The sequence below is a fragment of the Dasypus novemcinctus genome, chromosome 14 (genome assembly GCF_030445035.2).
Source record: "Dasypus novemcinctus isolate mDasNov1 chromosome 14, mDasNov1.1.hap2, whole genome shotgun sequence".
NCBI classification, from domain to species: domain Eukaryota; kingdom Metazoa; phylum Chordata; class Mammalia; order Cingulata; family Dasypodidae; genus Dasypus; species Dasypus novemcinctus.
This window is the reverse complement of record NC_080686.1, coordinates 21,337,145-21,350,568: the sequence shown is the minus strand read 5'-3', so window position 1 is coordinate 21,350,568 and position 13,424 is coordinate 21,337,145. Positions and strand designations below refer to the sequence as shown.

Here is a 13,424-nt window from a genome sequence, read left to right as displayed (position 1 = left end):
CCCGTGTGGTGAGCTGACCCATGCATAGTACTGATGTGCGCAAGGAGTGCCGTGCCACGCAGGGATGTACCCTGCATAGGGGAGCCCCATGCACAAGGAGTGCATCCCATAAGGAGAGCCACCCAGCACGAAAAAAGTGCAGCCTGCCCAAGAATGGCGCCACACACATGGAGAACTGATACAGCAAGATGATGCAACAAAACAAGACACAGATGCTGGGTGCCGCTGACAAGAATACAAGCGGACACAGAAGAACACATTGCAAAGGGACACAGAGAGCAGACTATCGGGGGGGGGGGGGAGGCGGGGAAGGGGAGAGAAATAAATTTTAAAAATAAATAAATAAAATAAATCCTTACTTAAAAAAAAAGTCTGTTAAAAAAAGACAAAAAAATAATAATGAAAAGTCTGTTAACTCCACTACAGCAAATAAGGTTTTAGGTGCCTACCTTCTCCAGAGTTTGTGTAATGTAAATATAATTCCACTGATATAGCTACCTCTAAGTTTTTGCTGATTTTCATCTTGTTCAACATTCATACTATCTCTTAGATCAGGGGGTCTTTAATCTTTTTTGTTCCACGAACCCCTCTGCCAGTCAGGTGAAAACCACAGACTCCTTCTCAGAATGTAGCAGCAGATAGTTTTATGACACTCAACATTGGCATGTCTTTAAATTAAATTTTAGGATTATTCAAAATTATGTTTTTCAACTTTTCCATAATTTCAATATCTGATAACCTAACACAGCTCAACATCTATTCAAACAGTCATTTTTCGGAAACATTTAGAAACTTGAGTTTTCCCACAGTGTCAAAAAACCATCTTGACCACCCTTACCAACCTTTGTGCAGGCAGTTAACTTCTGCACTCAGAACACACTACATCAAATTAGAAATCATGCTACGTCCACACTATACTGTGTATTATTTAATAAATATATCACACTCACACAAACATGTCCCTACAAGAATAACATTTTTTTTTGAATTTTCAATTCCAGGTCACAGACCCCCTGAAATCTTTCCAAACACCCCTTGAGGTTTCATGGACCCCTGGTTAAGAACCCCTGCCTTAGATGAAAAACCCTACTCTGCAGGATAAGAGGCAGTTTTTCAAATATACCAAAATCTTCCATTAAGAATATATGGGGGGAAGCAGATGTGGCTCAAGTGATTGGGCTTCCACCTACTATATGGAAGGTCCCCAGTTTGGTTCCCAGTGCGTCCTGGAGAAGGTGAGCTGGTATCACAGGGAGGTGCAGCAAGCTGATACAACAAGAGAGACACAAAGACAATGAGAGACACAACAAACCAGGTTGCTGAGATGGCTCAGGTGATTGAGCACCTCTCTTCCACAGGGGAGATTCTGGCTTCTGTTCCTGGCGCCTCCTAAAGAGAAGACCAGCAGACACACACAGCAAATGGAGACAGAGAGCAGACAGCAACCACAAACAATGAGGGGTGGGGATTGAAAAATGGGGACACTATGGACCTTGAAGACCCCCGAACCCATTGTGTGTGGAGTATGCATGCACCAGCCACAGCCACCGCAGGATTTGAAGCATGATTCCTTCACTCTTTTTCACTGTCCTTTGTTTGGGAATACAGCTGCTCCAACATTTGATTCATGTTTAAAAGCATAGGCAGGAGTGGAAGGCAATGCACCAGAGACTATATAGCATAGATGGAGAAGTGTGGAGGAGAGCAGTGTGGGAGAAGAATTTGAAAAGGATTGACCAGTACTATCTGGGATACAGTCAAGGGCAACGAAGCTTCACAATGGGAATGAAAGCCTTTTGAGACATGGCCAATGAAGAATTCAGGCAGGTGATGAATGGCTTTCAAAACCAGCTCAACAGGAAAGAGGAAATATTCTATGACTTTCCCTCTGAAGTCCTCAAGTCTGTGGATTGGAGGGAGAAAGGCTACATGACTCCTGTGAAGAATCAGGGTCAGTGTGATTCTTGTTGGGTTTTTAGTGCAGTTGGCTCCCTCAAATGACAGGTGTTTCAGAAAACTGGCAGACTTGTTTCACTCAGTGAGCAGAATCTGGTGGACTGCTCTCAGGCTGAGGGCAAAATGGCTGCAAAAGTGGCTTCATGGACAACGCTTTCCGGTAAGTCAAGGACAACAAAGGCCTTGATTTAGAGGAATCCTATCCATACACTGGAAGGGCAATGGACTGGCACTACAGGCCCGAGTATTCAACAGCCAATGACACTAGCTTTGTGGACATCCCTCAGCAGAGACAGCACTTGTGAAGGCAGTGGCAACTGTTGGTTACCTCGCTGTTGTCAATGCAAGCCATAACTCCTTCCACTTCTACACATCAGGCACTTATCATGAACCAGATTGTAGCAGCAAAGACCTGGATGCTATGGATCATGGAGTTCTCGTGATTGGCTATGACTTTGAAGGAACAGATTCAGATAACAATAAATACTGACTTGTCAAGAACAGCAAGGGGGAAGTAGATGTGGCTCAAGTGATTGGGCTCCTGCAAACCACACGGGAGATCCCTGGTTCGGTTCCTGGTGCCTCCTAAAGAAGACAGTGAGCTGGTGCAACAGGCAGGAGTGGTGAGCTGATGCAACAAGATGCACAACAAGAGACATGAGGAAAACATAATAAGAGACACAACATAGCAGGGAGCAGAGGTGGCTCAAGTGATTAAGCACCTCCCTCCCATCAGAGGTCCCAGGTTTGATTCCCAGTGTCTCCTAAGGGAACAAGGAAGACGAACAGACATAGCAAATGTAAACAATGAGGGGGTGGGGAGAAATAAATAAATTAAATAAATCTAAAAAAAAAAAAAAAAAAAAGAACCCCTGGGGTGAAGATTTGGGCATGAAGGGCTACATAAAGATGGCCAGAGACCAAAACAAACACTGCAGAATTGTCACAGCAGCCAGCTATCTCACCATGGAACCTGATGGATGTGTTGTAATAAAGAAGGACTTGAGAACAGCATTACCAGAGGAATTTTATTTTAAGACTGTCCCAACCCTTATTGTGTGGGATAAAACACTTTAATCACTGAGGATCCAAGATTTGAATTCTGTGACATGTTTACAATGGTTAAATGTTACCACTATTTAATTCCTGCTATAAAGAGCTTTGTAATAGTATAATTCATTGCTTGATACTAAGACTTGAATTCTCTTTTTTCATTAAAAAAATTTTGTGTAGTTTTACCTTTTTAAATAAAACTTAATTTCATGAGTAGAAAATAAAAGAACATATACTCCTCATAGAGGGTTTTTTCAACCCTAAAAATTATTTCAAGAACAATTACAAATATGACTAAGTTTGGAGAATTAAGTTCTTTCTATATTAAGATGACAGTCAACTTCTGAGCATATTAGTTCAAAGACAAAGTCATGTGTATTGGGGACGGTATTTTTATTAAATATTAGCACCAGGTTAAAAGAATGACCACATGTTCATTCTTTGAAATCTCCAAATTCTATAATGTGATCTTATACTCCTAGAGCAATGCTTAAAGGATTAGACCATAGTGACTCTGTGCATTTCTTTTAAGTTGCCTGAAATTTTAGGCAAGTATTTCTGGTAGGACTGAGCCCACTTCTCAATGAGGGTTTTTTTTTTTTTTTGGTTGCTAATTGTATTTTTTGTTTGTTTTTGGTTTTTTTTTCTTCCTTATTTTCTTTTAAAGGTTACATTAAAAAAATATGAAGTCCCCATATACCCACCACCCCACCCATGCCACCCCTCCCACATCAACAAACTCTTCAATCATTGTGGCACATCCACTGCATCTGGCGAATACATTCTGGAGCACTGCTGCAGCACATGGACAGTGGTCCACATTGTAGTCCACACTCTCCCCCAGTCCTCCCAGTGGGCCATGACAGGACACACAATGTCCAGCATCCGTCCCTGCAGCACCACCTAGGACAACTCCAAATCCTGAAAATGCCCCCACACCATATCTCTTCTTCCTTTTCCCAACCATCAGTAGCCACCGTGGCCACCGTCTCCACATTACTACTACAATTTTTTCCCTTACTAATCACAATAGTTCCCCAGCAGAACACCAGTAAGTCCACTCTAATCCATACTCTATTCCTCCACCTTGTGGACCTGGGATGGCTATGTCCAGTCCCCCTCTACATCAAGAGGGGGTTTAGATACCACATGGATGATGGATGCAATTCTCCTGCTTGCAGCTGTAGGCACTCTTGGCTCCCTGGTGTGGTGGTTGACCTTCTTCACCTCCCTGTCAGCTGGCCAGGGTAAGTCCAAGAAACCAGAGGGTAGGAGCCGCTAGTCTGCTGAGGCCCAGGACTTGTCACTTTACTAAACTCTTCCTTTCTCATTCAAGTCAAGATTTATTGGATACTTACAATGAGGCAGGAGCTATGTGCTAAGTGCTACAAAAATGCAATAAATCAAAGAAAAATAGTTCTTTCCTTCCCAGAATTTCCTGCTCACCCTCTGTTTCTTTCCTTCCAGTGCTTCTCTGCTTTTTCTCAGAATCTTTTGCTCTCCATCTCTCTTTCTCTCCCTCTCTCTCTCCCAATGTACTTCTCAATCAACAAATTCAGTGATAATATTTTTATTACATATTCAAAAAGGAACTCTTTTCTATCCTTCCTGAACCTACAGGCTTTCCCATGGGCCTCAACTCAATTAGTGGCATCACCTCCATTCTTCGCCCTCACCCCACTGATCCCAAACCAAACCATGGAGGTCACCCTCAACTCCCCTAGTCTCTTTCATCTCTCATCCACTAAAATCAGTTGTTATAACCTCCTCAAGACTTTCTGGATCTATCCTCTCCATCCCATTGTCATTGACTTAGTTTTAGTCCCCATTCCTCCCCATGTAGACCTTTGCAGTAACCAGTGGTCACCTGCAAGTTATCTCTTCATGCAGATCCACCCTCTTCTGCTACTAATGATATCTCTTTAAAATAGGAAACTGACTCTTCAAATCCCTGCTTAAAAATCTTTCAGTGGGGCAGAGCAGGTGTGTCTCAGTGATTGAGTACCTGCTTCATATGTGTGAGGCCCCACGTTCAATCCCTGGTACCTCTTAAAACTTACAGTGGGGTATATTCTCCTATGAGATAAAATTCAAACTCCTCTGTGTAGCTCATCTACATAAACTCGTTGTGATCTGTGCTCTGCTTGTTTTGCAGCTCCCTCATCCCATATTCCTGAGCTGCATTTAACCATCCTTGCTTAAGCACCATGACATCACATGCCCACTCCTTTACCCTGTTCTTCTTCTATCTGTTATGCCTATATCTCCCTCTTTCACAGGAAAGTTCTTCATCAAGACTTAGCTCAAGAGTTACCTTTTCCATGAAGCCTTTTATGACTTGGCCCTTTCCTCTCTTCAACCCCAGCATATAATTATAACATGCCATTTACCTCATTGCATTTCAACTATGTACATACCTCTCTCCATATTGTGAGCTACCCACAGATAAGCTATTTTTTGTGTTTTCTTTGTATCCCTAGCATCTAGCACAATATCCTGCATACAATATGCTCTCCTTATACAATGGCTAAGCCAATGCTGAGTTTCATCTTCATCTTAGCCTTCTGGTTTCTGCAGCCTTTCTGCATTGCTGACTGCCAGTCCTCCTAGAATTTACTCAGCATTTGTTATCCAAACTACTATCTTCTTCTGCTTCTCCCCCTCCCTCTGCAAACCAAACTTTATAACAATTGTCTGATGGTTCTAAGTCTTTTTTTTAAAAATTCCTATAATATTTGGCTTTCTAGAGATTTCTACTTCTGCCTCATCCTTTCTCTCCCATTGCATTTAGCGGGGTGGTCTATTGAGGCCTCTGCCATAGACATAGTCTGAGATAGAACCAGCATGGTCAGAATGACCATCCCTGAAATGATACTTTTCTGATGCTTCCTTCTATTTTCAGTAGTGTTTCTCCAGCTATGAGGTATGTTTTCAGCCTTTTGTGGCACAATGAATATGTATATTTTTACATGATTCTAGATTGAATCAAGTAAAATTTATAATGATATTTCTGTCACTGATGAAGATCCATCAAATTGAAGATCTGAAGAGATTTCAAGATCTGATTTAAGCATGAAAACAAATAATAGCCTGTATAAATGAGAACCAAAAATATCTTTAGGAATTCAAGAGAAATCAGAAATTAAATACAGGGGACCTCTATTTTCTGTTTCCATAAGGAAGGTTCTTTGTGGCCATTCATTGTGATGGCACAACACTTAGAATGGTAGTTCCATTCTAAAATCTAAATCCCACTGCTTTGGGCTCATCTAGCTGATAAGGTGTGAGGGATCTTATTGGAGTCCAGAGTTCAAATGTGGGAAAACTGCTTCATTCTGGTAGCGATGGAGCCTGCATTATGCTGCCCTTGAAAGACAAACTCCTGGATATCACAGTAGGTGTTTCCCTATTTGTCTTTAGCAGATTAGAGAGGGCAAGAGTCATGGTCACTCATATCTCAATGCCCAGCCTCATCATTGGTAGTTAATTAAGCCCTTGGGTTTGACATTGCATTCAGGTCTTGACCTTTAAAAGGAAAACTGTAGCATCTGAAAGTATGAAGATTATTTCACAATTCAGTCTACTTCCCTGATGGGAAGGACACAATTTATCAAAAGTTCTAATACAGTACTCTGTATATATGTGTGTGGGGGGGTGTTTTAAAGCAAACTGCTTTCCCCTAACTACACAGCTTGATGATTAAAGAAAATCCCTCCCTTTCGACTCACCATAAATTGTTCCTGGCCCTGGCCATATAGCTGTCAGCAGGGCTGATTTAGTACAATGATGAAGTCCCTTAATGTTCACTTCAGATGACCCGTCTTCTGTTCTTGGACATCCAGTGTCCTCAACTTTGCCCCAGAGCATTATGTTCAGATCCTGATATGATAATTCATGCTCTACATCATGGTGAAAAAATAATTCCCTGTAATAACTCTTATATCCTAGCACTCATATCCTAACTCTCTCTCAATCTATCCAGTCAAAGGTATAATAGACATTGCTGGCTGCCTACCTAACAGTCAGCCCCCAATTTCCTCCCTTCCATCAGAACTCCAATTTCACCCTCCTCCACTAGCTCAGGTGTCTCCTTAAAGCCAGTCTTCCCTTCTGCCTTCCTGGTGATTGGGTTAGAAATGGATATGTATGCAATTCAGGTCAAAGAAAATCTGGCAGTGGCTTATCAGAAAGACTTTCTTATGAAAAGAAGAGATATACATAGACGCTTTCTCATTTCTCCAGGTGCTGCATGTGACATTACATTTATTCTGAGATATATTAACAAGATAAAAGACATCAGTGGACATGGAAGTTTATAATCTTTTGGCAATAATAATTTGAAGAGAGAAGAATTTATATGAAAAGTTCATCTGTACCTATTTAATGTTATATTATTAATATCTTCAATTAGGACTAGACATTATGAGGATTAGAAACTAATGAAAATGGAAGAATGAATTTAAATGTATGGAATAGTCATGGCTCTGTGTCCTTGGGATTGAAGCGAGGAGCTCTGGAAAGGAGCACTGGAAGATCCTCGAATCTTAACATCCTTAATTCATGGCATTGTCTGTGAGGAGGAGCCAGGCTCAGCAAACCAACCTCAGAACATCACCTCTCTAGCTCCACCATGTGGGTAAAAGTCACCCAACGATGTGGAAAGAGCGCAGGCCTAGAGTTCGGAGGTCGAGGTCTGTGGTTGATGGATGGCTATAACTGTGGGTCTGTTTCTCTCACTGCGAGGCCAAGAGTAGAACTCACTGATCCAGAAGTCATGTTCAGTTACAAAACCCTTCAATTCTAAGGTGTACTTGACCTGTGCCTCCGATATAGAAGAGTCCTCTTTGCCTAAGACTTTCAGACCCATCCAATTGTTGGGACAGCTCCAGGGCATTTCATGGCCTTATTCTGAGTGGGTAAAACCCATTTGAAGTGCCCCTCCTCGGTCCCAACCTCATCTCCCCTTTATCAACCTGCTGTCCCATGCCCTGCTGCTTCTGGGCCAGCTTTACTCTATCTGGGACCCAACCACGGGACAGAGACCGGACCGGTGCCCAGGATGGGTGTTCCTTCTACCCCAATCTTCTCGCCAGGAGGACAGGAGGCCAGCGCTACCTTCCCAACAGGAGCGAGCCGTGGAGGTGCCAGCTCCTTTATCCTTCACTTAGGGGTAGTCCTGCCCAATGGAAAATTACACCGCAGCAGGCATATACCCACAGGCTCCTGAAACCAAAGGGGAGAATCGGTAGAACCAATATATTTTCTAGCTCCTTAGTCTCTTGCTTAGCTTACATGGTTCACTAATTATATCAAGCGCCTTATAAGTGATTATCCAAGGAATTCTAAGATCTCTCCCTAGTAATCACATATTTACAGTGAGACCGAAGTAGGCAACTCATTTTTATGTCTAAATGACTTTTTCAGATGTGCTGTTATACTAAGGCCACTTCTGCTTTCTGGATTGTTTGGTTTTGTCCAAAACCTGCACTTTGTTTCTCTGTTCTGTGGTACGGAACAATTCTTCCTTGTTTTCTGTAAAATCTTCCTGGTCTGTTTTATTGCTCAGCCTGGCGTCTGGCTCAGAGTAGGTTCTCTTGCTGCATAAAGATGTTTAATTACTACATGGGGTCTTATACAAAATTGATGCTATTGCCTGGAACAACATAAAAACAATCAGTGAAATAAATTACTCCTTTAATTCTTTTCTGGACTGAAGGAGTAAATTAATAAATTAAGTATATATTGTGTGCTACATTCCAAGAAATCTATTTTTATTCAATTCACCATGAATATGATAGATGCCAAGAGTAACAGAAGCTCCAGAAAAGATTTATGAACTAGCCCTAGAACTATCATCTACATACTTTTTTCCAAATGTTTGCAAAATGCTATAGAAATGAGAGGTCTGGGTAAAGAAATGACAATGAACTTGAATGAAAGCACCTGAACTATATCAGATGGTTTATACTTATGTGCCCCAGAAAAACATGTTCTTAATCTTAATCCACCCCTGTGCGTGGGTTCACAAACCCACTTTAAGTAGGACCTTTTGATATGGTTACTTCAGTTAAATTGTGGCTCAACTGAATCAAGGTGGGCTTTTAATCTGGATTGCTGAGACCTTTATAAACAAGAGTGGAAGTCAGACAGAGGGAAACTACAGAACACAGAAACTGGAAAGTCAATGGAACCCAAAAGAGAAAGGAGAAGACCCTGACATATGCATTTCCGTGGGACAGAAAAGCCATGGAACCCCTTGGATGACTGGCCGCCAGCCCAGAAGGCCACAGCCTTCCAGGAGAAAGCATTGCCTTGCTCACGCCTCAGCTGTGCACTTCTTCCAGCCTTGAAACTGTGGGCCAATATATTCCCATTGTTGAGGCCAACCCATTTTATGGTATTTATTTTAGCAGCTTAAAAATTAAAACACAAGGCAATACTAAGAACTAGTCACAGGTTTGCCCGTTTGGTTGAAATAATTTCCTGAAAAATACCTAAAGAATCAGCATGAATTGGTGTGCGCAGATGACTGGTGGATGGATGCATTCATTTCTGGAGCCTCTGTGCTGAAACAGGACAAGTAGACTGCTTTTGGTCTTTACCTTCTCTTGGTCTTTCACCGGTGATTAAAAAAAACAAACAAAAAAATATAGTGGTTGTAATCTTGACTCCCAAGTGCCTCTCTCTTTTACTGAGGCAAAGAGAAAATAAAGTCTTTGGGTCTTTGGGTTCTGCTGTCTATAAAAAGGTTGAGATAGATCAGAACCCACCAGAAAAACTTGTGTGGTTTTTTTTAGTACACATTCCCATGCTCCATTGTAAACTCATTAAATTAGAATCCCCAGGTTTTTCAAGACTGCCATCCTCTGTTCTCTAAGGTACCAAGGCCTACATTAAGAGACCAAAGCCCCTGCTCCTTGGAGCTTGCTTCTGATGGAAGGAAACATAATTAACAAACAATCCAAAAAAAAAAATGTATACTACGCTGATGATAAGGGCTGGATCTGTTCAGTGGTACAGAGTATATTGTCAGAAGGGCCCTGTGCTTGTCTTGAAATTCTTCATGACTTTATCTTTGAGTTTGGGTTTTATGAGTGAAGTCAGTGGAGCTCCACTGGGGGTCTGGAGCCTCAGCGCCACCCTGACTCCTGGCCCCTCTTCAGGACAAGTTCTCAGCCGCCTGCTCCTGCCTTCAGGCACCCAGGCCCCACATGGTTTTCTAATGATCTGCTCTCAGCACAGGAGTATCCCCGGGTCTGAGGGAGCACAACATTTAACAGCAAGTGAGAAAGCATGACGTGGAGAGTGCAATCATGGAAAAAGGAAAAAGCTTTCTATTTTAGTACATTTAATAGCACCATTTTTCCCCCTGTTTTCTGGATCAGGGATCTTCCCGTTTTAATTTTGCACGGAGCCCAGCAAAGGATGTAGCTGGGTAGGGGAGAGAGTGATGGGAAGACGAGCTCAGTTTTATTTAGTACTTGTTTGGCCAAACAATTGGGCTCCATTACCTGGCTGATCATCACAACACGATAGGCTATAATAAGGACTTTGGAGATTACTCTGAATGAAATGGGAACTCACTGGGAGTACTTTTTATTTTATTTTAGATTTATTTATTTATTCCCCACCCCTCTTATTGTTTACACTTGCTGTCTGCTCCATGTGCCCATATGCTGTGTGCATTCTGTGTCTGCTTATCTTCTCTTTAGGAGGCACCAGGAACCAAACCTGGGACCTCCCATGTGGAAGAGAGGTGCTCATTTGCTTGAGCCACCTCTTTGTGTCACTTATTGTCTTTCCTCTTTATGACACATTTGTTGTGTCACCTTGTTGCATCAGCTTGCTGCACCTGCCTGTTGCATCAGCTCACTGTCTTGCTCTTCTCCAGGAGGCACCAGGAACAGAACCTGAGACCTCCTATGTGGTAGGCGGGAGCTTAATCTCTTGAGCCATATCTGCTACCCTTGGGATAGAGGAATGACTTGGTACGATTTACACTTTAGAAAACTGATCTATGTGGTCTTCCTGACCATCGATATAAAACAGCTTCCTCCTCCTCTCCCTTCCAACATCATGCTCTTTCCCTTTACCCTGTTCTCTCTTTCTTCATATTGCTTATCATCACATCACAGCGTGTATTTATACAAATTTTTTAGGAGGTACCAGAGATTGAACACAGGACCTCGTACATGCAAAGCAGATGCTCAACCACTGAGCTACACTTACTCCACTAGATATATCTTTTTATTTGTTTATCTCCCCTGACTAGAATATAATTCCAGGAAAGAGGGACTTGGTTGCTGCTGTGTCCCTGGAGCTTAAGACTGTGACTGATGCAGAACAGGTACACAGTGATTATATGTTTGAAGAAGGAATGAAAGAATCTTTAAAGATCAAATGTAGCACATCTTGAGGGCTACATAATCTAATACTCTCCCTCATCTCTGATACAACTGCAGATTGTCATCCAGAATCTTCTAGATTCTCTACCTCTTCTCAAATATCTCTACAGATCATCACCAGAGTTTTATAAATACTACCCCTTTCCTTGATGATCTCTACAGATTATCATCCAAAACCATCAAGGCAATCCATCCACTCATGAAAGCATGTCATCATTAGACAATTTGTCCAGATGCAGACCTAAGTCCAACTGCCTTAATCTCCACCCACTGCTCTTGTACTGCCTCTTTGCAATTCTACCTGTTTCCTTTTTTAAAAAGGTAACTTCTCTGGATACATATGTAATATTTTTCTTTATTAGAGGAAATTTAAAGAGGAAAAGAGGCCAATAAAGTGTAAAGGCTAAGAACAAGGTCCTAAAAACTCACTGAGCTGCATTCAAGCCCTAGTGCCTTTGCCTATGAGCCATGTGACCCAAACATGCTTCCTGGACCTTAGTTCTCTCATCATTGAGAAGGGGAGAACGCTATTTTCTCATCAGATGGTTCAAAAGTGTAAGACAAGCAACAGTTGTGCAGTTCTTGACCCAGTGCCTGTGCATTGTAAGCAGTCAAAGTAAAGTAGATATTTTTAACTAAATTAAAAAGAGAAACAAGGAAGAAATTAATACAATAATAATATAATATAATTAATATAATATAATATATCCCACCACCCAGATATAACCAAAAGCATTTTATGACAACCTTTCTAGGAGTTGAAGATAGTTTTCTCAATACCTCCAGGTCTTCAGCTTTCTAAGTTAATTCTCCCTAGAACCCTGGACCCATACCTCATAGAACCATAACAATTGAACTGAGCCATGCTGGTGCCCCTCCTGGACCCTTTTCAGTTTTCCAGTGGCTCTCCTTCAATATGTCTCCCAGCACCAAACATCCTGAAACTACTGTCTTAACTTAGCCTAACCTAGGAACACAGCCCAGGTTACAGTAACTAACTTCCCCAGGATTCCTTCCCATCCCTCCTCTTTTCTTACATAATTTCTTTGTCCTAGGTAAACAGCTGTACATTTATCCTGCTGCATGACATTTCATTGGTTGAGCCCATAACCCTAGCCCCTGGCGATCATTTTGAATCTCAACTTCGTCATCCACTATGGGAGCTGCACATGTGACAACATATTTCCTGCATTAATAATGATGTTCTTGACAAAAAAATGTCAACCTCCAGAACCACGGAATGCCAGTGACTCTCATGTTTGACAATTATCCACTAATCCATATATGCTTACTTCACAAAATCTGTTATGTGTCCCTCTAAATTTACCATTTTCTAGGATATTTCTTCAGTTGGTCTACAGTGATATTGTACACCATTTTTGTCAGATACTTTGCTAAAGTTAAAACTCACCATCTTGGAAATAGACCCCATCCCCCTCACAATGATCATCCTATTCAAAGAGGGCAGGTCCAATTCCGCACGACTTTCTCTTCGTGAATCCATCCTGACTCCCAGGGGTAATCCCACTCTTTTCAAAATGGTCATGAAACTTTTGTTCCAGAAAGGGTTCCAGATGTTGCATGGTATCAACATTAAAAATGCTGGTTTACAGTTTCAAGAAGCCCCCTTTTTTCCTTTCAAAAATCCAAACATTATCCATGTGTTAATTTCTCACATTATTCCAGACTGCCACAATTTCTCAAAGATTACTCTTTGTAAGATTTATTTTTTTATTGTGTTAACACATATATACATATATAACATAAAATTAGCCATTTTAGCCATCAAGTCTACGATTCAGTGGCATTGGTTACAATTACAAAGTTGTACTATCACCACCATCCAATACCAAAGCTTTGTCATCATACAAAACAGAAACTCTATACCCATTAAGCGATAACTCCCCCTTCCCACCAGCCCCACAGCCCCTGGTAGTCTCTAATCTACTGTCTCTATATATGAATTTACTTATTCTAGATATTTCATAAAAGTGGATTCATACATATTTT

General features: G+C 41.5%; 1 pseudogene; it reads left to right on the top strand.

Annotated features, from left to right (window-relative positions):
* The first annotated feature begins 2,099 nt into the window (after nucleotides 1-2,099).
* Nucleotides 2,100-3,033, top strand: LOC101442848 (procathepsin L-like; annotated as a pseudogene).
* The last annotated feature ends 10,391 nt before the right edge of the window (nucleotides 3,034-13,424 follow it).